Here is a 26423-nt window from a genome sequence, read left to right as displayed (position 1 = left end):
TATCCTATTTAGATAAAATGTTTTATAAAAATATAATATAGAGTATTTAGAGATAAACTAGCCTACATATTTAATAGGTTGTGAAATTCTGCATTTATTATACACATATTACAATGTTCCTACCTCCTGTATTGACAAATTGGTTTTCTTAGACCACCTGTTCTTAAAAAACATTTTACTTTTAAATATTTGTTTATTTTTTAGTTGAGTGGTAGCACAGTAGAAAGTGTATGAATTTGGTGCTAGTAAAACTGGATTCAAGTTTCAGCTCACTCTTTTAGGAACCTAATGTACTGCATCTCATCTTTGGTTGTATTGTTCCTTCTACAATATAAGAATAATAAAATCTAACTTACAAGATTGTTATCAGTTGAACAAAGCACCTAACACTGTTTGTGGAATGTGTCAATGACTCATGCATTCCGATATTTTCTTTTCTTACACTTATTTCAGTAGACATTTCAGTTTTCTAGAAAAATAACCATTGGGTATACCATATGCTCTTATGATATAGTATCAGTGACATATGCTTTATATAGGTATGCAATGTCATTTTGAGTCAACATATCATTTACTCATAAATCTTTGTGACTTGGTCAACTTTTGGAAGGTGAAGTTCATCTGATTTCCATGGTATTCATCTACAGTTGCTAGAGGTAATGAGACTGATTTGGATGGAAACTCCAATATGAAGTTTACCTTTCATCTTTCTGAAATTTCTAACTTACATGAAGAAAAGAGTTACTATGAAGGTATCCAAGTACAAATTGTAAGGTTCACCCAACCCTATGATCCCATGTGGTTGCTTCTGGGAAAATATGCCTGTCTCTCTTAACAGAATCACAAATATCATTTTTTTTAATCTTTAAATTCTTCTTCAAACCACTTCTGTTCTTTATTTTAATGTGCACTCTTCAAGTTTATTACAGGACAATAAAATGAATAATTTCCAATTAAGTTTTGCATCAACGTTCATGCCCACTTTCCAGCTTGCTTTTCAGCACTGTCTAAGGTCTCTGCCCATGAAATCTCTCCATTATTATGTCCTGCATGTTATCGAGTTCACTGCTGAAATTCAATAGATACCAAATTATTATGATCATTCAATGGCAATTTGGAAAAACACTAACATGTGGTACAGTAAGATGCAAATCAGGCAATATAGATTAATAGCAAACATTCGGTTGACATCTCTAATCTCACATGGATTGAAACTAAAACTTTATTGCACTTCTCTGTGGTCTGCCATACTGCCAGCTGCCTTTCCTACAGATGTTGCCAACATATGAAAGGGAGTCTGAGCATTAACCCCCCATTGCATACCAACAAGATGCAGATGATCATGCAATAATTTGCTCCCTTTTCAACTGAGGACCTAACTGTTGATATGACATGATGGAAAACCTCATTGTTATACATTGTTACAAATATCTGTAATTACTTCTGCTACACAAGCAAATGATTCATCTCATCCATTGCATCACACTCAAAGGGGACCCAAGTGACATTTTATTTTCCTCTGTCCTTGATTTTTCCCAACTCATAGCAGGTGCCAAACTCTTTGGCCAAATCACAGGGAGCCTAGTTAGGACATTTAAAGTTTTATCATGTCTAGTCTGTAGGGTGACAGTGACTGCTTTTGAGCAAGTTAAGGACAAGATATAAACAATAATGGAGAACGCCTTGGTAGCTATGTCCTGAATTGACTGATGACAAGGAGAGACTGGCAACACTGCATGAGACTTTATGATAAACACAAATCCAAAATTTCAGAGAAAGGATGCTTATCTCAGAGATTTTCATATCGTTTCTTGAATTTTCTTCTCCATGTATTATTCTCTGATGTTACCGAAATAGTACAGGGAACTCTCAGGTTCTAAGTTTTCTCCTCTTGCAGCCTTGAAATGTAATACGATATGCCAAATCTCTGTTATCCTTGTTCACTGATCAAAATGAAATGTTGGAGGGGATGTTTGTTCCTCTTTCTGAACCCTTTAGTCTTCTCACTTTTCCTATTACCACTTCTCTATCATGCACTCTGGAACTTGACTCTTCTCTGAGGATAATGCTTTCTGTGACTTTCTTGAGAAAAGACTCTTATAGAAGCTGCTTTGTGATGTGTAGTTGGTGGCCTTGTAACCCCTATGTTTAATCTAAATTATTACTTCTTCACCTTCATGTAAATGTAATTGCTTTTTTGCATCAGCCTTAATGCCTCTCCAGGCTGCCATCCTGGGATTGCCTGCTCACTCCCCGCTCACTGGAAGCATAAGTATCTGGCTTCCAATCTTTCTTTTCCTGCCAAGTCCTGCCGCTATCTTGGGTAAGATTTACCCAACATCCTCATCTCTTAGTTTTTAATCTCTTTATGTCAAATTATCTTATCTTCCACTTTATAACAGCCACCTACAGGTATGGCTGTGATCCTTAAACATAAGTGTAGCTGGAATTTCCCCACCTCTGAAATTAACAAAATAATTGTCAGCCTAGTTGCAGACAGCAGTTTAGTCTCTTTCCTAATCTACCTCTCCACTGTAGTCATGCATCACATAATGATGTTTCAGTAAATGATGGACTACATATACTATGATAGTCCCATAAGACCGTATTACATATTTTTGCTGGACCATATCTATGTTTACATAGGTTTAGATACACAAATACTTACCATTGTGCTACTATTGCCTACGCTATACAGTGCAGTGCCATGCTGTGAAGGTGTGTGGCCTAGGAGCGATAGGCTATACTATATAGTCTAGGTGTAGTGATCTACAACATCTAGGTTTGTGTAAATGTACTCTGAGGTTCACACAACAAAACCGTATAATGACTCATTTCTCAAAATGTATCTCCATCATTAGATGATGTGTCATTAGATGATATTTATGACATCAACTCATAAACTCATTGACATGCTCACCAGCAGTTCTCCTGTTTTTCTCTATCTACTTGAAATCACCAATTCCAATTTCTTGTTCAGTATATCACATATCCTGTATTAAGCTGTTCCTGCATTGCTATTAAAAATACCCGAGACGGTAATTTTTAAGAAAATAGACTGAATTGGCTTATTCTAAATTCTGCAGCCTGTACAGGAAGCCTAGTGGCATCTGCTTCTTAGGAGACTGCTACAAGCTTACAATCATGGCAGGAGGTGAATCGGACCTTTCATGTCATATGGTAAAATCAGGAGCGAAGGAGGCAGAGGTGCCACACAATTTTCAATGACCAGATCTCGTAATAACTCATTTACTATTGTGAGAACAGTACCAAGATGATGGTTCCAAACCATTAATGAGAAATCTGCTCCCATGATTCAATCATCTCCCACCAGGCCCCACCTCCACCATGGGGGATTACAATTGAACATGAGATTTGAATGGGGGACAAAGATCCAAATCATATTATATCCTATGATTTTTTTTAAAAAATCACCCTTTATTTTTAGTACACTTAACACTCTTGCCCACGAACCTTCTGTTTCACTTGATTGAAAAACAAGAAACACTGTTGACTTTATTTGACTGCTTGCAACTCATAGGCACCTGGATGCTGACGCACCTGGATGGTGAAAGCAGTGGTGGAAACTTGGTACCAGTATAACTTTATGTACAATTATCTCCTTTCTGAATAGCTGCATAAGCACAATTCACAGGCACCTCTAACCTATCATTTCCAAGGGAACATATCATCTTTCCTTCTTAACTATTTCTTCTCGTTTTTCTGATCTAATTGAATCACATGTACATTCACCCAGTTTTTTAAACATTGGAAACTCTCTTTCTTTCTTGCAATCCACCTAATTTGTAATTAAGTTTTGTATATTCTTTCTTGTGAATTGTTCTTGAATCATTCACTCTTCCAAACTTTGCTAGCACTACCAAGGTCTAGGTCACCATTATATCTAACTTGAATGTCACAGCCACTTATTGATCTTCATGACTTAGATATCATCTCCATCCAGGCATGCAACCAAAGGTGAACTTTCAAAAATCCAATTTCCATCATCCACTCTGCAGTCTAACCAGCAGTCTTCACTTATCCACTGTTTTACTTTCTGTGATTTCAGTTTTTCTGCAGTCAACCGTGGCCAGAAAATATTTCATGGACTGATACAGAAATAAACAAATCATAACTCTTAAATTGTGCATCATTCTGAGTAGGGTGATGAAATCTCATACCATCCACTCCATCCCTCCCATCCCAGCATCCATCCTGCTTTTTAACGTGAATTATTCCTTTAACCAGTGTTTCTATGCCACATGTGCTCACCTTTCCATTAGTCACTTAGTAGCTGTCTCAGTTATCAGCTTGATTGTTGTGTTTTGTTTTTCTTTATTTTGGATCGAGAGCAGAGTTTTACTTTTTTCATCCAGGCTGGAGTAAAATGGCATGATCTCAGCTCACTGCAACCTCTGCCTCCCGAGTTCAAGCAACTCTCCTGCCTCAGCCTCCTGAGTAGTTGGGATTACAGGCATCCACCACCACACCGGCTAATTTTTGTATTTTTAGTAGAGGCGGGGTTTCACCATGTTGGCCAGGCTGGTCTCGAACTCCTGACCTCAACTGATCTGCCCGCTTTGGCCTCCCAAATTGCTGGGATTACAGGTGTGAGCCACTGCACCATGTCTGATTGTGGTGGTATTATAATAACAGTGCTTGTGTTTAAGCCACCCTTATTTTACTTAACAATGGCCTTCCTTGACAAGAATAGTGATGCTGGCATATAGATATTGTTATTCATCTGTTACTATGCCTAAATTATAAATTCAACTCTGTAATAGGCATGTATGTATAGGAAAAAAAACATAGTATATATAGTGTTCAGTACTATCTGAGGTTTCAGACCTCCACGGAGGGTCTTGGAACATAGCTCTGTTGAATAAGGGGAGACTACTCTCTCCTACTAAGTTTGTCGTGGGACTTAAGGAGAAATTATAACCCGTTCCTGTATCTTATAACACCTAATGAGAACTTTTCCCTCCCCTCCCTCTTTCTAACTTATTTCTCACCACTCCCACCTTCACACTCTATACTTCAGTTCTTCATATATTTTCTCATCTCATACCTTTTGTATTGGCCCTTTGATCTTCCTTTGACTGCCTTCTTTCATCTTTTCACCTAACATCTACACATCATTCTTGTTTTGGTTTACAGGAAGCCTTTCCCTGGGTCCACCCTTATGATGTATACATGTATACATACACACAAAGACACATCTACAGTATAAGATGAGGAAGATTGTTATCTGATATTCTTCCAGGTCAATCTTCCATCATAGCATGTATCACAATTCCTAAAATTATTTTTAAGTTTTCTTTTGTCCTTGTTAAACCAAAAGCTCTGTGAGATTTGAACTATGCTTGCTTTGTTTGCCATGTAATTTTGAGCTCCTAGTACATTGACAAAACTGATCATTCATACATTAAAAGGGTTTATTTCAACGGAATAATAATATGTGATATCCAACCATTAACAGTATATGATACATCAGCAAATGCCACTCTGCAAGAACAGCATCACTTGAGTGATTGTGGTCTTCACTGTAACTTCACTACTTATTCTACTACGGAACAAAGCATAACTAAAGATGAAAACAAGAGAAAAGTATTACGATAAAGGTAGCTTTCTTTTGTGACAATTTTTTAAAAGATGTATTTTAAATATATATGCAAAGTATATTAGATCTTTGTATATGAGTTAAGACATAAATTCAACAGCTGTTATCAGAAATCATCAAATCGTTTCCTAAAAGACAAAATTTATTTCTCTTACGCCAAATTCCAAGCTGCTCTCCTCTGTCTATATGCCATTTTTCTTTAGCTTGGCCCTCCCTAGGATGTTGACCTCATCCACATTGTTCAAAAAGATTCAACCCTATCTACCTTCAAGATAACAAGAAAGTAGAAAGAGAAAAACAGAAATCCTACCAATCATTTTCCAGAGTCCATGCTAAAAGTTGCTCATGTCACTTCTGTTTATATGTGAATGACCAGGACTTAGTCACCTAGCCACATTTAGCTGCACAGGAGGTTGACAAGTCTGGCCTTTATTTTAGGAAGTATATGCTCAGCTAATGTTCTATTTAGATGGAAGGTGGGAAAAGTCGATGATGGGAGAAAATAATCAATCTTACTCATATTTGCATGAATGTAAGTGTTCACATGATTTATTTGCTGAATACCTCAAATCAGATCAATTGTGTGGTGCTGCCCTCATTTAGAATGTACGTCTGGAGGTATGTATTAACTTCATGATTTTTAGGCAATTCTAATAAACTTACATTTTACTTTTCAGCTGAGTTTTTTTTTTTTTGAGGTATTGAGTGAGTTGTATCTCATATTCTGTGAAGTATGGTGGTTGCAACAGTTCTATGTTGCTGTTGGTCAAGTGCAGAGTCAGGTGCTTTATAACAAATACCAAATATCAGAGCAAGTGAGTTGGGTTGACAATTTCTGATAGAATATTGAGAACCCTAACGAACACCCAAGTCAGTGTAGACCATTCCAACTCTTGAAACTCATGACCTCAGTCATGGTGCTCCCCAATAACTTTTGGGTCTTCTCTAACATAGGGACAAATAAGTGGTGAAGGCCCTGACATGATACACTTCATGGCCACAATAATTTAGACTCAAAACATTTTAAACTTTGTATACTTTAGGTCACACACTGAAAAACTAAATAATTTTATTATAAACTTGAAATTGTATACATTTCATATGTCATAAAAATACAGTAAATACATTCAACACAATTTATGTACAATCAAAATGGACTTTATCATAGATACTATAATAGAAGAATTCAAATAGTCATACATGATTTTTGTTAAGTCACTGTCATCTCTTGCCTCCTCACCAGTCCTCCTGCTTCCACCCTTTCTTCTTTTTGCTCTATTTCACTGCTCAGAAATCCCCTCAGCATAATAGCCAAAGTTTACAAAAAGGCCTTGACCAAGTGTCTCGCAAGGCTTTGATATGAACCCTTACCACTCTCTGACATCTTGCTGCATTTTTCCTTCACTCACTACATTGCAGTCATCAGATTTACTGTTCCAGGGGTACAGGAAACACATTTCTCCCCAAGACCATTGCCCATTCTGTTTCTTCTGCCTGGAAAATTCCACAGAAAGCTTTTTACCGCTTTCTTAGGTCTTTGCTTAAATGTCAGTGCATAAAGTACACATTCTCTGATCACTATTCTCTGTAAAAGAGTAACTCCTCCCATCTCCCTTTCTCTCTTAGTCTCCTTATCCTGGTGTGTTTTTCTCTGTTTCTCATCATGACCTGACATACGGAATGGTTTAATTGTTTTCTGTCTCTCCCCCACAGTATGTAAGATGCATGAAGGAAAGAACTTAGCTTTTTGTTCAGTGCTGTCTCCTTAATGCCAAGAACAGTGATTGGCATACAGGAGGCTCTCCATGTTTATTAAATACATAAGTGAATGAGTCTATCTCATTTAAAATGTGTCAACATTAATGATTTAATAAGAAATAGATATCAGTTTTTCATTTTTATCTTGACATCAAATTGAATTATATATTTGAATATGAGTTTCATGGAAATTATGTGTGTGTGTGTATATATATATATATATTTAAGCTTTCAACTGTCTCTTTATGTCCTGGGCTTCAGGATTTTCAGGCTTGTGCAATTCAAGTAGCATATGGTAAAACAAATGAGCATGGGTTTGACACAATCTGACCTTTAAATGACAATGAGAGTGGAAGGGCAGAATGAATGTGGCCTTGTCAGACTTATGAGAATAGAAAATTTCTAGCAGCCCCAGGAAGGTCAAACAAAGTGTACCATAAATGGAATGAGGCTCCACCTGAAAGTTTTTCATTGAATGAGGGTGACAGACAGAGGTCTCTCAAAGAATACATAATGAGGATCATCCAAGTCATTCAAATCGAAGAACGGCCAAGAGGTTGCAAGATTTATCTCACATTTTCAAGTGAGGCGTGTTCATTATGGAGAAATAATATATTTTTAACATAACACATGATCATGGTATAAAAAGTCAAAGAGTATCAAAAAGTATAAAGTGCAAAGTCTTTTTTACCCGATGTACCCTTTAACTCTCTGATTCCCTTCCTCAAAGATACCCACCGGTACTAATTAGTATTATAAATTTCTAAAGATATTCTATGCAAACACAATCTGGATTATATTTAACTTAAAATTCTCTTAACTCTGAAAGATTTCAAGCAGGCAAGAGCTATAAAAGATAATAGAACAGACATCAGTGTACATATCAAATAGATATTATGAGTAATAACGTTTGTGCAAAATGCTTTAGATATATATTAAGAAGCAAAATGTTGTAGACGCAGTGGAAATCTCTACTGCTTTCATACTCTTCTATTCACAGAAGTAAACATTATCCTGAAGCTTATGTGCATTTTTCCTAGTATATTATTTCATATTCAAATTTACATACACCCATAATAATATATAGCATTATATGGCTTTTTAAGTTTAAATAAGTCCTATCATACTATACATATTCTTCTGTAACTTGCTTATTCATTAGAGATTTTAATTTCCAAAATTAATACTTATTGACATATGCCAGTAGTTCATTCATTTCAACTAACTACTATGTAGTTTTTGGCTTATGCATGTACTCTAATTTGTGTATCTACTTGGCAGACATTAAATTGATTTCTTGTTTTTCCATTTGCAGACAATGCTGTGATTTGCACCTTATACTTGCTTTCCTTTACACATATGCAATGTTTTTTTAGAGTATTTCCATGGACGCGGAATTGCTGGTTTGGAGGCTATGTGCATATTTATTCCTGATGTATATTGCCAAATGCTTCTTGGGATTTATCAAACACATTACAACACTATCAATAATCTGTAAATATGTTTACATATTCTTGCTATTACTTGGATAGAGACTGAAAACATGGCCACAGGATATTGCAACTTCTCACTTCAACAGGTAGAATCTATTTTCCATCTATTGAATTTGGCTTGCTTTGCTAATAATAAACTTTGACCAGTAGAATGCGGTGGAAATCACATTCTGTGAGTTCCATAGCCTATTCTTTGAATGACCTTGCAGATTTTGCCTTCTCCTATTTGGAACCTACATAAAGTTTGGTAAAGCAGGCAAGACAATGCCACCTTCTCATGATGATTTTACAAAGCTTCATACTATGAGTTCTTGAAAAATGTGTATCTTCCACAGGAAAGAGACGAGGTCAGAATGTGAAACACATCCCCAAGGGAGTTTTGACCATCCGTAACATGAGTTAGCTGTTGTGCAATCTGCTCCATAACCCTGGAATCTCCTTTCTACTCCGAGGGAACCAGATGTACAGCATGAAAAAGTATGCCCTTTGGAAATGTAAATGAATACAGTTAAGAGGCTACACCTCCCTTTAAAAGAGTTCTTCTGATCTCTTAGGAGCTTTGCACTTTGAAGAACATGGATGGATGAGAAACTTGATGTGGATTGTAAGGGCTTTTGCTGTAGATTTTATAAAATTATACAAATGTGCAGGGCAAGCTATGCAGAAAATATGTCTGTCACCTTTACATTGAACTATAGAGACCCACTTACATACATATTGATAAAGCAAAAGCACATTCAATACTAAGTAAAGTTGAAAAATAATCAGTATTATAAGGATATCAAAGAAGACAGGTGGCTGGTTGGAGTCTTTAAGAAAACGTGTTAAACAAGGGAGAAATGGCATGTTTTCTATCAAAGTAAGCATAATTTATTGACCTGAGGTCCAAGTTGTACCTGACAAAAATAAAATGTTTTAAAGTCATGAGACTAACACTTTTTGCTGAAGCAAAATTTTACATCTAGAGAGTTTTCAAATGAAAAACATAACATTTTCTAAAGAGCCTGGAAATCACAATTGACATATTATGAAGAATCCTAGACATTTTAATTTACACATTCTAAACATTTCATATAAATAATTCATTGGAAATTATTTAATAACGACATACCATAAAAAAATGTTGAGGCCATTTCCTTTATGATCATTCCACAGCGCTTTAGGTATTTTAGAATAATTGATAAATCTAACACATCCTTGCTTTAAGTTGTGAAATAATAATGCATTATTATCATTAATAATTTTGAAAGTATAAAGTATTTTCACCCCCATTAACATGACAAAGAACTATTCTAAACCTGATATCCATATCTTTTTTCTCTGTGAAGAGAGAAATATAACTTTCTTCTGTTTCAGTTTCCCTAATTCCACTAATATGCTGTGTTTACAACCTTTAAAAACTGTGATATATACTTCATATTCAAAAGGGGCATGTAATTATATGTATGATTTAAAGAATAATGATAAGTGCCTATATGCACAATTATCGATATAAGAAGGAGAATGAGGGTGCATTCGTAGATGTTATATGTTCTCAATCCGTTGCGTTCCCTTCCTGCCAGAAGTGACTAATCATCACAGTCACTATCTCTAAACCATCAGTGTGCTCTGTGGGTGTTTGTAAGATTCTGGGGAAAAAGAGTTTGATGATAAAATAAGTCTAGGAAACTTAAGATGTGAGCTAGACTTTCAGGCAGACTTGGTCTACTGTAGAATTTACAGGGCCTTAATATACGAATCAGCATTTAAATCTACATGCAATTTTATTTTTAAAAGTCTATTTTATTTTATAAAACATATTTTACAAAATATTGTCCTAAGCGTTTTATCAAACATTTGTATAATTCGTAATGAACCAAAGGTCAGACAAATACAGACATTTCCTTATAAGACTTGAAAAACATGTAATGGTGGTTGAGGTTTTATAGTGGATGAGCAAAATGATGCTTCAGTAACAAAACTAAAAATCTCAGTAGCATAAAAGGGTAAAGAGTTATTTCTCACTCACAAGACATGTCCATCATAGGTTTGGTAGGAGTTCTGTTCTGAGCAGTCTTCACTTTGAGCCATTCTTTCTTGGACATTGCTGGATGGAGACACTTTTGATCAGACACAAAACAAAAGACACAAGATACAATTGACCTTAAAACCTCAACTACCATTAAATGTTCTTCAAGTCTTATAAGTAAATGTCTGTATTTGTCTGACCTTTAGTTCATTATGAATTATACAAAAGTTTGATAAAATACTTGGGCAATATTTTGTAAAATATGTTTGACACAAGACATCAAGATACATGACAGAATTCATTTGGCAGAACTAGTCAAACTGCTCCACCCACAAAAGCCAGCCAGGCAATGCTTTCTTACCATATATCTCACAAGGCAGGGAGCTGGAAATATTTGGGGAACAGGTTTAATGATTATTCTTAGAGGCTAGGGGGAAGGCCATTAGTCTATTTAAGGGGTTCAATTTATGGGAAAGGCAAGAGGATTCATTAGGTCATTTGGTTTGAAAAAAGCCTTAGGTCCTTCATGAATCTGATGAGGGAGCAGCAGGATGGCAGCTGGGTGACAGAATTCTTGTCTTTGATAAGCACAAATGTATCCAGTGCCTAAGAAGCTGGTGCTTGTATGTGAATCAGTGTCATCTCACATATGGAGGGAAACCTGGGACTGGGAAATGAGGCACTTGACATATCCATAAAATGTACAAATAGGCAGTTAATGGCTCCTTACTGGTCATAGGTGGTTGGTCAGGGTGACTCTGGAAAATATGCTAATTCATAGTAGGACTAGACCATTGTATAGAATGAGCAAGCTGATTTCTCTTTTTAGCCTTTTCTTTATTTCTTTTCAATGATTTCAAATAGTATATATATGTAATATATAATGTATATTTATTAATATTTTTTCTAAAAATGTTCATCCATATCAGTTACATATAATATACAATATATAAAATATAATATATAGCACAATATTATCATATAGCATATAATATTTAACACATGACAATATGTAAATATATTTATTTATAATCTTTTCTCTGAAAATACTCCCTGACCTCAGCTGTACCTTTCACCAGAGGGAGAAAGTACTGTTTGCCTTTGAATCAAATGGTGAAAATAACTTTTGTGTGTAGTATACAACTGAGGACCTATGTGATGGTAGCAACAAAAAATTAACAGAAGAGAAAAACAAATCTCAAGGAAAGAGAGAAATTTAGTATGAAACAACCTTGAACATTTAGAAATTTTCCATTCATGATTCCACATCCCCCCAAAAAAATAAACAAGGAGCTTCTGAATTTTATTTCTTTCTTTTTTTTTTTTTTTTGTGAGACGGAGTCTCGCTCTGTCGCCCAGGCTGGAGTGCAGTGGCGCGATCTCGGCTCACTACAAGCTCCGCCCCCTGGGTTCAGGCCATTCTCCTGCCTCAGCCTCCTGAGTAGCTGGGACTACAGGCGCCCGCCACCACGCCCGGCTAATTTTTTGTATTTTTAGTAGAGACGGGGTTTCACTGTGTTAGCCAGGATGGTCTCGACCTCCTGACCTCGTGATCCGCCCGCCTTGGCCTCCCAAAGTGCTGGGATTACAGGCGTGAGCCACCGCGCCTGGCCTCTGAATTTTATTTCAACAAGAGAGAGGGGCTTTCGTAGACAGAATCGCCTTCTCCATCTGGAAAGAGTTCCTTTTTCATCCCCTGGCTTCTACCAGAACAGCATTTGATTTTTCTCAGTGAAATAAGAAGGTACCAAGTTTTAAGATATTCCTTTAGAAAGTTTTGATGCTTTAAATAGACTTAGTGAACTCTGTAACATCTTTTTTTATCAACCTGTATTTTGTAATCAGGGGATAAATATGCAGGTCTGATACAATGGTATATCATGTGATATTGATGTTTGGAGTGAATCTGTCAGCCAGGTAGTGAACATAGTATCCAATAGTTAGTCTCTTTCAATCCTTACCCTCTCCCTTTATCCCCCCTCTTGTATTTCCCACTGTCTATTGTCCCCATTTTTATGACTAGACCATGTATACCCAATGTTATCTCCCACATGTAATAACATGCATTATTTGGTTATCTGTTTCTGTGTTAGTTTGCCTAGGATAATTGCTTCTAGCTGTATCTATGTTGCTGCAAAAGACATGAAATCATTCTTTTTTATGGCTGCATAGTATTCCATGGTGCATACGTACCACATTTTAAAAATCCAATCTACTGTTCATGGACTCCTGGGTTGATTGTATGTATTTGTTATTGTGAATAATGCCGTGATGATTCTTTTTGGTAGAACAATTTATTTTCCTTTGGGTACATACTCAGTAATGAGATTGCTGAGTCAAATGGTAGATCAACTCATAACGCTTTAAGAAATCTCCAAACTGCTCTCCACAGTGGCTGAGCTACTTTATATTTTCAGCAGAAGTGTATGTGTTTCTTTTTTTCCATAGCCTCACCAACATATGTTTTTTCTTGACTTTTTAACAAAAGCCATTCTGGTTGGTGTGAGATGGTATCTCATTGTGGTATTGATTTGCATTTCTCTGATGATTAATGACAATTAACATTTTTTCATATGATTGTTGGTTGTATGTATGTTTTCTTTTGAGAAGTGTCTGCTCTAGTCCTTTGTCCAATTTTTAATAAGGTTATTTGTTTTATACTTGTTGATTTGTTAAAGTTTCTTATAGATTCTGGATAATAGACCTTTGTTGGGTGCATAGTTTGCAAATATTTTCTGTCATTCTTTGGGTTGTCTGTTTATTCCATTGATAGTTTCTCTTGTTATGCAGAAACACTTTACGTCCCATCATTAGCCAATTTTTGTTTTTGTTCTATAAATTTTTGTTTGAGGATTTGTCCATAAATTCTCTGCCAAGGTTGATATTGAGAAGGGTGTTTTCTAGGGTTTCTTCTAGGATTTACAGTTTGAGGTTTTACATTTAAGTCTTTAATCTATCTTAAGTTAATTTTTTGTATATGGTGGTACGTAGGAATCCAGTGTAATACTTCTGCATATAGACATGCTAGCTGTCCCAGGAGCACTTATTGAATAAGAAGTCATTTCCCCATTGCTTATTTTTGCAAAGTTTGTTGAAAATCAGATGGTTATACGTATGTGGCTTTAGTTCTGGGTTCTCTATTCTTTGCCTTTGGTCTATATGTCTGTTTTTGTACTAGTGCCATGCTGTTTTGATTAGTGTAACCATATAGTATAGGTTGATGTCAGGTAATGTGACGCCTCCAGATTTATTTTTTGCTTAAGATTACTTTGGCTATTTGGGCTGTTTTTGATTCCATATGAATTTTAGAATAGATTTTTTTCTAATTTGTGAAAAAATGACATTAGTAGTTTGATAGAAATAGTATTGAATCTGTAAATTGTTTTGGGCTTAATGGGTATTTTAATGATGTTGATTCTTCCAATCCATAAGCATGGGTCATTTTTCCATTTATTTGTGTTGTCTTGTCTTTCTTTCTTCAGAGTTTTGTAATTCTGCATGTAGAGATCCTTCATCTCTTTGGTTATCTGTACTTCTAGGCATTTCATTATTTCTGTGGCAATTATGAATGAGATTGCATTCTTGGTTCGGCTCTCAGCTTGAAAGTTATTGCAGTATAGAACTGCTGCTGATTTTTGTACACTGATTTTGTATCCTGAAACTTTGATCATGCCACTTTACTCTAACCTGGCTGACAGAGCAAGATCCTATCTCTGAAAAAAAGAAAAGAAAGCACAGTATATTTATGATTAATAACATTTAATTTCATTGAGATTCAATGTCAGTTGAAATTACCTGTTTATGGGTATATTGAAATATCTATGTAGATAGCCACTGAACTAGCCGAAGGCCCCTGTAGCAAATGTCGTCAAATTTGGTAGCTTAAACAGTACTGAAATTGATTCTCTCATGCTTTGTGGGGTCAGAAGTCCTAATTAAAGGTTCAGCAAGTCTTTGCTCCCTCCAAATAATATAGGAGATATCTTTCCTTGCCTCTTCTGATTTCTGGTAGCTTCAAACAATTTTTGGCTTGAGATGACATAGCTTCAATCTCTGCCTCCATTTTACAAGAACTTTTCTTCTCCCTTCTCTCTCTGTCTTCTCTGTTTGATTTGGTTTTCTCATCCTTCTTATCAATGGATGTCTTCTCTGTTTTTAAGGAAACTTGTGTTTTGATTAAAGGCCCACCTGGTTAATTTAGGATAATTTCAAGTTACTTTACTTAATTGCATCTACAAAGACTCCTCCCAAATAAAGTCATATTGACAGGTTCTAGGCAGAACCTAGAATATATTTGGCGGTCCACAATTCAACTCTCTACAAGTACCAAGCTAAATACATTTTACTTTGACATTGTTCCATCATGTTTAGATATTTTTTTCAAATTGATACAGCTATAGTGCTAAATTTAGGTTTATGTCACTCTCTCTCTCTTTTTCTTTTTTTAGAGACAAGGACTCCTTCTGTCACCCAGGCTGAGGTGCAGTGGCCTGATCACAGTTCACTGCAGCCTTGAATTCTTAGAGTCAAGCGACTCTTCCACCTCAGCCTCCCAAGTAGCTGGGACTACAGGCTCATACTACTTCACCTGGGTACTTTCTCTCTTTTAAAATATTTGTTGTCTTTTCCAATTTTAATGAAAATTGTATACATATATATGTAACACATCAGTTAATATAATTTACTCGTATATATTATATAAACGGTCACTTCCCCGTGAATTTGCAAAACAGTTCTGTTTGCTTAGAATGATTGCCAACAATATGTTTTAAAATTTAAAGATAGCCTACTCTCATATACAGCAGATTTTTTTTTAATATATAAAAATAATTCCACATTTTATTTTATTTTCTGTTGCAAAGGCAAACAATTTTGGAAGTCTTTTTTAAAAGTTAAATCAATGTCATAATATACTCAAATTGCTACAAAGAACAGTCCATTGTAACACCCTGAGATTTACTGATCACAATGAAGAGTCTGGACTTTGGAGCCAGGAATCCTTGCTTCAGTTATTGGTTCTACTACACACTAACCACAGGATCTTAGGCTAATGGCTTAACCTCATTTCCTATCTGCATAATTACATAAAAATGCTCTCAACTCATGAGTCAGTGCTCCTCAAGTGTTTATGACAGTGATAATGTATAATACAATAAGAACTCACCAAACGTTTAAGACACTATTTCTTAAAAATCAAGACAGTGAAAACTTCTTCCTTAGCTGTCCATTTTTCTGCTACAGTAGGTTCAAAATTATTTTTCAGATAGCCCTAGCCCTGTATAAGGTATTCATCTGACCTCTCTCAGAGGAGTGGAATAGTCCTCTCTTCAGAACATACCCATGTCATGGTCCTTGGGTCTCCTAACCCTTCTCTTTTCTCATCTGTCAGTTAAGGCTTTGTCTTTAGGTGCTAACATAGAGCTACATTTTAAGAGCCCATAATTCAATATGGAAACAAACTCCCTGGCACATTCTATATCTTGAAAGATTATCAAGGAGAATCAACAACTGGAAGGTAGTGTTGCCCAGAAGCTAGTTGCATCAAATGGTTCCTCTACAGGAACTTTTGTAGAAATTGCACTTGCTCGTAATGCCACTGGTCTACCCTGAGAGACTCTTTAAGAAAAAAACAGATCCTAAAGCTTTGAAGATATTCACTCCATTACACAGTATATTCTTTTTGAGAACCCTTAGGAGACAACTTTTTTTCTGATACTAATATTAGAAATACTGTCACTTTACTGCATTTGGTGTTTGTCTTAAGGGCAATGTGAAATACATGACTTCCTAGATTTTCTTCCTTGAGTTTTCTGTTAAACAGCTTAGAGGCAAAATTGTGATCAGTTTATGGTAAATGTATAGAATTTTATAGCATAAAATTTTGACTAGCCTCATTTGCGAGTGGATTTTCATGTTTTATCCTGTATTTGCTTACTTTTCTTACCTTACTCAATTTATTCTATTTAGGTGTATTGTACATTTCTTACAAAATCACCTGATTTTGTTTTTGGAACTATGTGACTTAGTATTTAATAACTATGTCTCTTATAGTGAAAATTATAAACCTTTTCATAATTTTATAAAGTACCATGGTATGTAACTAATAAAAAACTAATAATTAAAATATAAATGTTTTGTTGTTGAGACAAAGTTTAAGGTATATGGGGAAACAATCCAATTCAATTTTATAGGCTTTATCATACAATCAGTGAAATACACTTTTTGATTACATGTTAGTTTGGATTCTAAGAGTTATTCATACAAACATTTTAAACTGCTTGCAAATACAATAAAGGATGAAAACTTAATGATATTTGGATTTTCTTTTCACAAAATTTTATTTCTTCAGAACATATAAATTTTTGCCATACAACTAAATATTTTTCCATACATTTCTTAGAAATAAAATTATAAATGTCAAATGGCAATAATATACAAGGATAAGGTAAATAAAACATAATTTACTAGGGAAATTGATTTTTTATCAAGTGTTTCTCTTCATTTAAATTTCACTGTGCCAAATTTAGGATTAATATCACATGAAATATAATTTGTATGTTAATAGGAATATTTTAAGAAAAAATATGAGGGTGTAGAGTTATGTGCTTTTTCTTATCCATTTTGACAAAATGCTAAACTGAGAAACTCAAGGAAATATGTTTCCTCAGAACCATAATTATTTAAAGTGACTATCATAGTCTTCCTCCATAAACTATAGGTAAGTATTAATTTTAAAAGATTACATGACAAGTGAATCATAAGCAAAACAGATAGTTCCTTGTGGTGACATACATTTGTCAAAAGAAATTATCTCTCTTTTAGATCGTGCTCTTTGAGTACTCAGAAATGACAAGCATTTGTTACATATGTTCAGCTGACAATGAGTCAGTGTCACTTGAAAGACAAGAAAGACAAGTAAAAAAAATTGGATTAATTTTGTTATAAAGAGATTTACATTTTGCTCTTTCTAACATGTCTTTTGGAGATTGATGAATAAGAAATGAGATAAGAGGGCCCTTCAGAAACTACTATTGCTGAATATGGTAGAAAAATTGCTCTTGCTGGAAGATGTATCAAGTTTTTGTCAGGTAAAGCCAGGGAAAATTCTCTTGTGTTATCTACTAATCTTACCAGAGAGGGAATGTTATGCAAGATGAATGACACTGCTTTCTCCCGCTCCCAGAAGTCAGGCGGTTGTGCACTATGCCAGTCTAACAAGATTTCTGCACCTTCTTTTTATTTATTTACCAGCTTCGCTATGAGTCTAAAATATTGTCTGACATTTCCCATCCACTATGCTGCTTCTGGAAGTTTTTCACCATTTTAGATTAATTATTAAATATTTAATGACAACAATAAACCGATCTATTGAAGTTATTTGCTTTATTATTTTTTTCAATTATTTTCCTGATTGAAATCTCTAACAGTGAGTAGAAGGTAACATTTGAATTCAAGGATTACGTATTCTGTTACTTTACCTCTTCAAAATCAAAAGCACGTAACATATGCCTTCTCATAGAGGAGACCTTGTCTGTGTCATTCATTGCCCAGGATATTGTTGGTGCTCACTAAATGTGTGTTTAATGAATAAATATAATTCCTAATTCTTTGAAGTACATACTCTTCTGTTAACCATAATCTTATTTTTTTCTTCAATAACCTTTATTGTTACTGTAATTCTGTTTAATATTAATATGCTATGGATTTTACTAATGTTTTGCCGAGCACAACACTTGCAATAAAAATCAACTTAGTGTGAAAACTCATTCCAAGAAAAACATTTAAGAAGCCTAGACTTAAGTATACCAGAGTAAACAAACAATAGAAAGAAAATGCCCATTGCAAACAGGATATTTTTCAATCCCCATAGGAGGTATTTAGTGATGTATTTCAGTATCTTGAAATAACATTTGAGAACATTTGGAAGATCTTGGATACTTTTTTTTAGGGGATGGAATCTCTCTCTGTCGCCCAGGCTGGAGTGCAGTGGTGCAATCTAGGCTCACCGCCTCTGGGGGTTCACGCCATTCTCCTGCCTCTGTCTCCCGAGTAGCTGGGATTACAGGTACCCGCTACCTTACCTGGCTAATTTTTTGTATTTTTAGTAGAGACGGTGTTTCACATGTTGGCCAGGCTGGTCTCAAACTCCTGACCTCAGTTGATCCGCCCACCTCGGTCTCCCAAAGTGCTGGGATTACAAGCATTAGCCACCACGCCCGATGGATCTTTGGATTCTTGTAATAGCTGATCCAACAGTGGTATCTCGGGGAGAAGAAAAAATCCATGTTTCAAGCACCTTTGACTATTAAAACAGAAAAAAATGATTACAATAAGTCATGTAATTCATTACCTAAAACCCTAAATGACATATTTTTTTTTTTCACATAGAATAGAACTCTCATGTTCCATATCTTTGCCTGCAAAGTTTTCTACACAGTCACCTGCCCTCAGTTCACCTTCCACTTAGTCCTCATTGTAAAGCTCTGTCCTTTAGACAAACTCTGTTTGCTACAATGGGCCTCTTTGTAGTTCTCAAATGTGCTGAGTTCCTTTGAAGGAGCTGTTCTCCCTGCCTGTAATAACCTGCCTTAAGATTCTTTACCTAGTTTGCTACTTTTGATATTCAATTTTCAGTTTAAATGTTACTTTTCTAGCAAATAACTTTTTGATCATTCAACATAGACTTTCAATCCCTTTCCATTACATCAGCCTGTTGAATTATTTTTTTTTGTCAATCCACATATGAACTACCTAATATATACATTCCTGTTTATTGCTTATCTCCTACTGTTATAGCATATGCTTTCTCATAGCAGAGACCTTGTCTGTCATTCATTGCCCAGCATATTGCTGGTGCTCACTAAATATATGTCTAATGAATAAATATAATCCCCAAATTATAAAAAGATAGCTATCTTGATATTATATAATTTGTATAATAGGACCTCACTGTATCTCTTTTAAATGATCAGTTGGGTTTATGGATAGAATTGTTGAAATCTCTCAATTATGTATATGAAAATATACCCCAATTTTTGTGTATTGCTGAAATAAACATTGTTTGATTTCTATATGTATGAGTGGAATATAATTTACATCCCCTGATTAAATCTTCAGCTACTTTTAGTATGTTCTATAAATTTCAGGTTCTATCACTATTTTGGGGGTTTCTCCTATATGGCAGCTCTTGGCCTAAATGAGTCCACATATTTCAGTTCTACAAAGTAGTTAATATCATCTCATTTTATAAATGAATCTTAATGTAAGAAAGTGGTATGCAATTCTTCCTATTTCAGGGTTGTGCTGTTCTATAATTTTATGTTGCCCTGGCATCCATTTTGAATATAGGCTTAACTTTCTTATATCAGAAACAGAACTTATTCACTCTTGACACAGTTTCTAGTCTTATATCTCCTCCCAAGTCCTCAATGTTGTCAGTCCAGATATCTGGCTTATATAACCACCTCCTGGTGACCACCTCTCTCTGGGACATATAGGTACAACCCTCTCGACTGATTCCATCAACCCCCACAATCTTCATGGACTGGGAAGATTGGTAAACACCTTTCAGTCACAGTATGACCACTTAAGAGTACCTGCCTGCTTCCTCTAAAGCTACTTATTAGAACTCCTCTTGGGAAAGCTGCTTGGGTAATGCCCTGGATCACAGTAAAGTCCTCCACCCATATATCCATTTCTTTCTGGCTCCCCACTTGCTGATTGAAAATATTGTCCCTGTTAAATTCCCATTGGCCCTAATCAGTCTCCCTCTTCTCCCGCAGACCTGTGAGTAATAAACTGCTCCTGTAGTTTCATCTGTTTTTATTTTGTTGCCTCCTCTGGGTCTCACTCAGCTGACACATCCAACCTAACTTTTCTCCCAGTCGAGGCTCTCTCAAAGAGAGGATATCTTGGCAGAAATAAACTAGATACAGGTCAGGCAAGAGCAACAGACAAGAGCAACAAGGGCATCTGCCAGTATAAACAAGTTTCCTGTGAGAGGGACACCTGGTCACCAGTCAAACACTTAGGCATCAGGCTGTCTGTCAGGTCAAAAAATATTTTGTGAAAGACACCTTGTAAACATCCATGACCAAATTCCCTGGAGGCCAGTCAGGGCAGTGCGAGAGTTTATAGCCACTCTCCAGAGAGACTTCTAGAGAAAATCAGAGAAAAATCCAACAAAGGTGAAAGCTTTTTGCACAATATCAACAATCACTTCTTAAAATTAAGGCACAATAAAAAATCACTTTTCTCTGCATATTGTCATGACAATAAATGTGAGACTAGAGTAAGAAAATGAAATCATTTATGTAAATTATAACAGGTACTAGTGTACATATGTCCCAAAGTTGAAAAATCAAGGCGAAGACATGCTACTGAACAAAATATTATTAGAGTTTTGTTAAATAGAAAAATCGAGTTTGCTATCTGGAAATAAGGAAAATTTGTTTACTGGAAGAAAATTGGACTGAAGGAAAAATCAAAACAAATATAACAAGGCAAACTCTAGCCAAACAACAAAGAAAAAAAAATCCACTAGCTTTTATTTTTGAATCTGAAAGCAGTGTTTTAATGCAAGGTTGCACGATTATTTTTATATTGTTTTATTCCTTCATTAATGAGATATGGGTAATCAATTTTTTAGTAATCTTTCAGTATAGCTAAAAGGAATGATTGAAGTGACATGATATTTGCTTTGATAGAGCAGATGTATGATTCAATTAGAATGACAAGTACAGAGATGCAAAGTTATATGTCATATTTGAAGCCTGTGGTCTCCCTTAATGAAAGTCAAAGTTCACATCTTGAAGATGGAAATTTGACCCTTGTTTGGAGAAGAAGCTCAGAGAATCTATTACAAGTGATTTTTAAAATTAAATATCAGTTTTGTTTTTTACATAGAAAGACTTAGAATTAGAATTATTTTAGTACTATTTCTTCCTTTCTCCTGTGCTTCATATATACTAATTTAATATAAAATAATTGAATCAAACATAATACAAGCAGTAAATGTGTCCTTAAATGATATGTGCCAAGGAATAAAAAGTGGGGTAACATGCCTAAGACCTGCTTACATACTGTGTATATTCTAAAGTCCCATCCATGACCATTTTATCTTTGTTTCAGGGAAGTAGCTGGTAGAAACACAGATGCACTTACTAGAACTGTTTGCAACCACAGCATCGACTACTATGATTTTACTTGCTCTTGTCTTACATACCACTGTCACCCATGACTTCTTTCCTTGTGATGCGGTTCTAGCTAGTTTTTCTTAATAGAGTAATTTTCCCCTTAAACAGAAAAATATATGTTGAGATCATCTAGAAAAGCAATTTCAGGTTGTAAATATGGAAGCAGTTGTGTTTGACAGACCCCCATGAAAACTATGACATAGTATTCTCTTTACAGTGGGCATCTTCATTATGGAAAAGGACCCTGTTTTCAATGTTCCAAAACATAAAGCATAGAAAATAAAATAATAGTTTTGATGCAATTATTACAGCATCTTTAGCTCCATTTTCATTCTAATATAATTAACATGTAACTGGATTTACTTAAGATCATAAGTGTGTGATTTAAAGTGATTTACTCACGAAAATGAGATGCCTCATTTGTTTATGAATAAACTCAGTATTTCGAGGTTGATCTTTCCATTTTATGTTTTAGCATTATGATACAAGCAGAGTTTATGTAGCCAGAGCAGTAACATTAAGTGAGACAAACATAAAAATGAATTTATTGGTTCTCCAGTGAAAAATCAACTTAGAAAGATTTATTCTAGGCCATGAATCCATTTTGTATGCCATACATTATAATTCAATATAAACCTTCATTTCAAATATCTACTTTTGTTTATTCCATATTACCTATGCTAACTTTGAGCAGTGGTTCTCAAACTTGAGTGTGCATCAAGTATCAAGAGAGCTTGATAAAGCACGGACCTCTGTGGCATCCAGAGTTTCTGAATTTCTAGGTCTGAATTGGGGCCCAAAACTGCATTTCTAACAACATCTCAGAAGATACTGATGCTTCTGGCTCAGGGACCAGAGTTTGAGAAACTGCTTCGGATAAATTTAATGTTTCGTCTCTCATCTATCTAACCTGTGAAATGATGATGTTAATTAAGCTAAATGATTGTTCAACAAGCATATATTAAGTGACTTATGTGTCAAATACTTTGCTAGGCATGGCCCCCGCCTTTAGAAGATCTCAGAGAAGAAAGTGATTAATTCTCCATGTGGTAGAAAAATTGGGAACACTTCATATTTGAGATGAAATGTTCAACGCTTTATTGGTTTTTGAAATAGTCTTTGATATAGTTTTAATATCTGTCCCCATGAAATCTCGTGTTAAATTGTAATCTCAGTGTTGGAGATAGGATTTGGCAGGAGGTATTGGGTCGTGTGGGTTGGGGGATGTCTCATGGCTTGGCACCATCTTTGTGATAGTGAGTGAGTTCTCTCGAGGTCTGGTTGTTATGTGTCACTACCTCCTCTCTCTCTTGTTCTCGCTCTTGCTATGTGAGACACATGCTCCCCCTTCACCTTTGGCCATTATTGTAAGCTTCCGAGGCCTCCGCAGAAGCTGAGCAGATGCCAGTGTCATGCTTGTGTATCCTGCAGAACCACAAGCAAATTAAACCTCTTTTCTTTAGAAATTACCAGTCTCAGGTATTCCTACAATCTACACGAAGAATGCCAAATGCAGGCTTGTGGTAAAAAGTTAAATCACATTGAAACACACACATTTAGAAAAAATTACCTCTAGTTCTCTATCCTCACCTCAAATTCATCTCAGAATTCCCACTTTATAGATAGAAAGCTATCAATAGTTCAATGAAAAATCTGCCAAAATGTCTCTAAGTTTTCCTGCCTTCTGGAGCGATTTAATATAGCCAAATAAAATGACCTAAGCTCTATAGCTCATATACTATCAAAAGTTGAGTAAATATTTCCAAACATTGCGTAGGATTCCCCAGTATGTAGGGGATGTTTTGCCATTAGCTCTGGTTCCAAATTCTTGATATTGGCTCCATTTTGATTCTGCACTCTTAGTTTTTTGTTCTGTGATACTGTCTTTTCTTTGCCCTGCATTGCTTGATACACAGACATCTTTATATCTTCCTTCCCCAAAGCACCACACGTCCAAGGCTGATGTGTATAACACACTTACAGTTCATATTTTGAGTTAACAATGAACAATTTCAGCACTGAAAAGGAAACACGTTCAAAATGAAATGTTAAATATTATAGTTTCAGAAACTAAGCAGACATTCCTCACAACACGAAATCTATCAGGGCTGCGTATCTGTTCTTACCATGAGATCTACTGATGTATTGTGAGGAAATATTCTCTTCCTATCAGAGAGCTTTAACTGATGTCCATGACACTCACTCTTAATTTCGGCGCAACCAGTGGTCACCCTTAAATTCCTGTTACTCTGTCATGTTAAGTATGTTTCTATTATGCTAAACATCAGTCTCTTCTCAATTAGACTACTTATGTGTCCTACATTTTATAATTAAAATCTATTGTTCTCTTAAATTGGGCCTATATCCTTAGAAACACAAAACAGAAGTTTTAAAAACATCTATTTGTTCAATAGCATACATTATCAGGTTTACTCATATGTCACAGTTCCAATTCATTTACAATATTTTGGATTGCAAACAATTTCTGTAGAATACAGTTCTAGGGGTGGAATTGCTGAGCTTGATTTTTAAATTGTATTTTTAAAAAGCTTATTCAAAGCAGCACAATGCGGTGGCTTGCACCTGTAATCCCAGCATTTTGGGAAGCCGAGGCAGGTGGATCACTTGGGGCCAGGAATTCAAGACCAGCCTGACCAACATGGCAAAATCCTGCCTCTACTAAAAAATACAAATATTAGCTGGGTGTGGTGGCACATGCCTGTATTCCCAGCTACTTGGCACTGGGGAGGCTGAGGCATGAGAATCACTTGAACCCGGGAGGCAGAGATTGCAGTGAGCTGAGATCACGCCACTGTACTCCAGCCTGGGTGACAGAACAAGAAGCTATCTCATACACACACACACACACAAATATTATTCAAAGCAAAGTTAGGCAAAGTTATCAGTTTATGGCAGAGATATGAGGCAACCTTTTGAGTGAGCATCTAAGAAATAATGTCAATGGTCTTGATGAGAAATTATGAAGATATGAATGAAAGTAGTGAGTGTGAACATGAACTTTGGATTTATATTTAGGAGATAGAATTTATAATACTATAAGAAAGATTGTATATAAAGGATATAAAGGATGAGAAAGAGGAAGAGTTTGCAAATAAAGTCCTTGATTGTTTTCAGAGTTATTGAATGAGTGGTTATGTCATTAACTTTTTTTTTTGAGGGGAGGCTGTGTGTGGAGTCTTGCTCTGTGGCCCAGACTAGAGTGCAATGGTGCTATCTCCATTCGCTGTAAACTCTCCCAGGTTCAAGTGATTCTCCTGCCTCAGCCTCCCTGTGTAGCTGGGATTACAGGCATGCACTACCACACCTGTCTAATTTTTGTATTTTTTGTAGAGATGGGGTTTCATCATGTTGGCCAGGCTGCTCTGACTTCAAGTGATCTGCCTGTCTTGGCCTCTCAAAGTTTTTCATTAATTTTTATCTCTATTATTTCGTATTTCAGGCTTTGTTTCCATGTCAGTTATGTGTTTGAGACTTGACACATAACAAGAACGTGGCTGTAGAGAGGTGGCCATTAACATACATTAGGCACAAAGTTAGACTGAGAAATGTAAGTCTTTTATCTAAACTATTATAAACACATTTTAGGTATCAAAATAAGATGTGTTTGTTTTTACCTGGCTGAAAATAGTAAACAGTTGATAACAACTCACATTTAGAAAAAGAATAAAATGTTTACCAAATGATTTCTAGTGACAAAGAAAGCCAAGTGACATAATAGGATCATAGAGAGATGCTGCTCCAATGTACACATAGGACATGGCACACATCAGCAGACTATATGTGAGATATCAGAGATCTGTGATGACACCAGGAAATCCAGAAGTTGACAACAAAGTATAACTGTGACAATGGAAAAGTTGTTACCTAGACAGATTAAAAGTTTGTTACCCAGAGAGATTAAAGAAGAGTTAAATATATAAGCTATCAGAGGCAAGTTCATAACTCTAATTCAACTCTCTTTTTGTCTCTTGGGAAAACATGAGCTAGAATTTTTAAGTGACTTGTGATAGATTAAGTCAAAAATTACAGGAAAAAAGATAAAGGTAAAACAACAGTATACAGCAATTTTTTTCTGTCTCTCTTTTTTTTTTTAGACGGAGTCTCGCTCTGTCGCCCAGGCTGGAGTGCAGTGGCCGGATCTCAGCTCACTGCAAGCTCCACCTCCCGGGTTTATGCCATTCTCCTGCCTCAGCCTCCCCAGTAGCTGGGACTACAGGCGCCTGCCACCTTGCCCGGCTAGTTTTTTGTATTTTTTTAGTAGAGACGGGATTTCACCGTGTTAACCAGGATGCTCTCGATCTCCTGACCTCGTGATCCCCCCGTCTCGG

General features: G+C 35.7%; 1 long non-coding RNA gene across 1 annotated transcript in view; it reads left to right on the top strand.

The window, feature by feature from the left end:
- Window positions 1–19921, top strand: part of LOC135970782 (uncharacterized) — a 41795-nt gene extending 21874 nt beyond the window's left edge. Inside the window, exon 3 of the long non-coding RNA XR_010586635.1 lies at window positions 15328–19921. This is a non-coding gene — a long non-coding RNA (uncharacterized lncRNA). The remainder of the gene's footprint in view (window positions 1–15327) is intronic.
- The last annotated feature ends 6502 nt before the right edge of the window (window positions 19922–26423 follow it).

This window comes from Macaca fascicularis, chromosome 5 (genome assembly GCF_037993035.2).
Source record: "Macaca fascicularis isolate 582-1 chromosome 5, T2T-MFA8v1.1".
NCBI classification, from domain to species: Eukaryota; Metazoa; Chordata; class Mammalia; order Primates; family Cercopithecidae; genus Macaca; species Macaca fascicularis.
The sequence above is the reverse complement of the archived record's forward strand: the minus strand, read 5'-3'. Positions and strand labels throughout refer to the sequence as shown.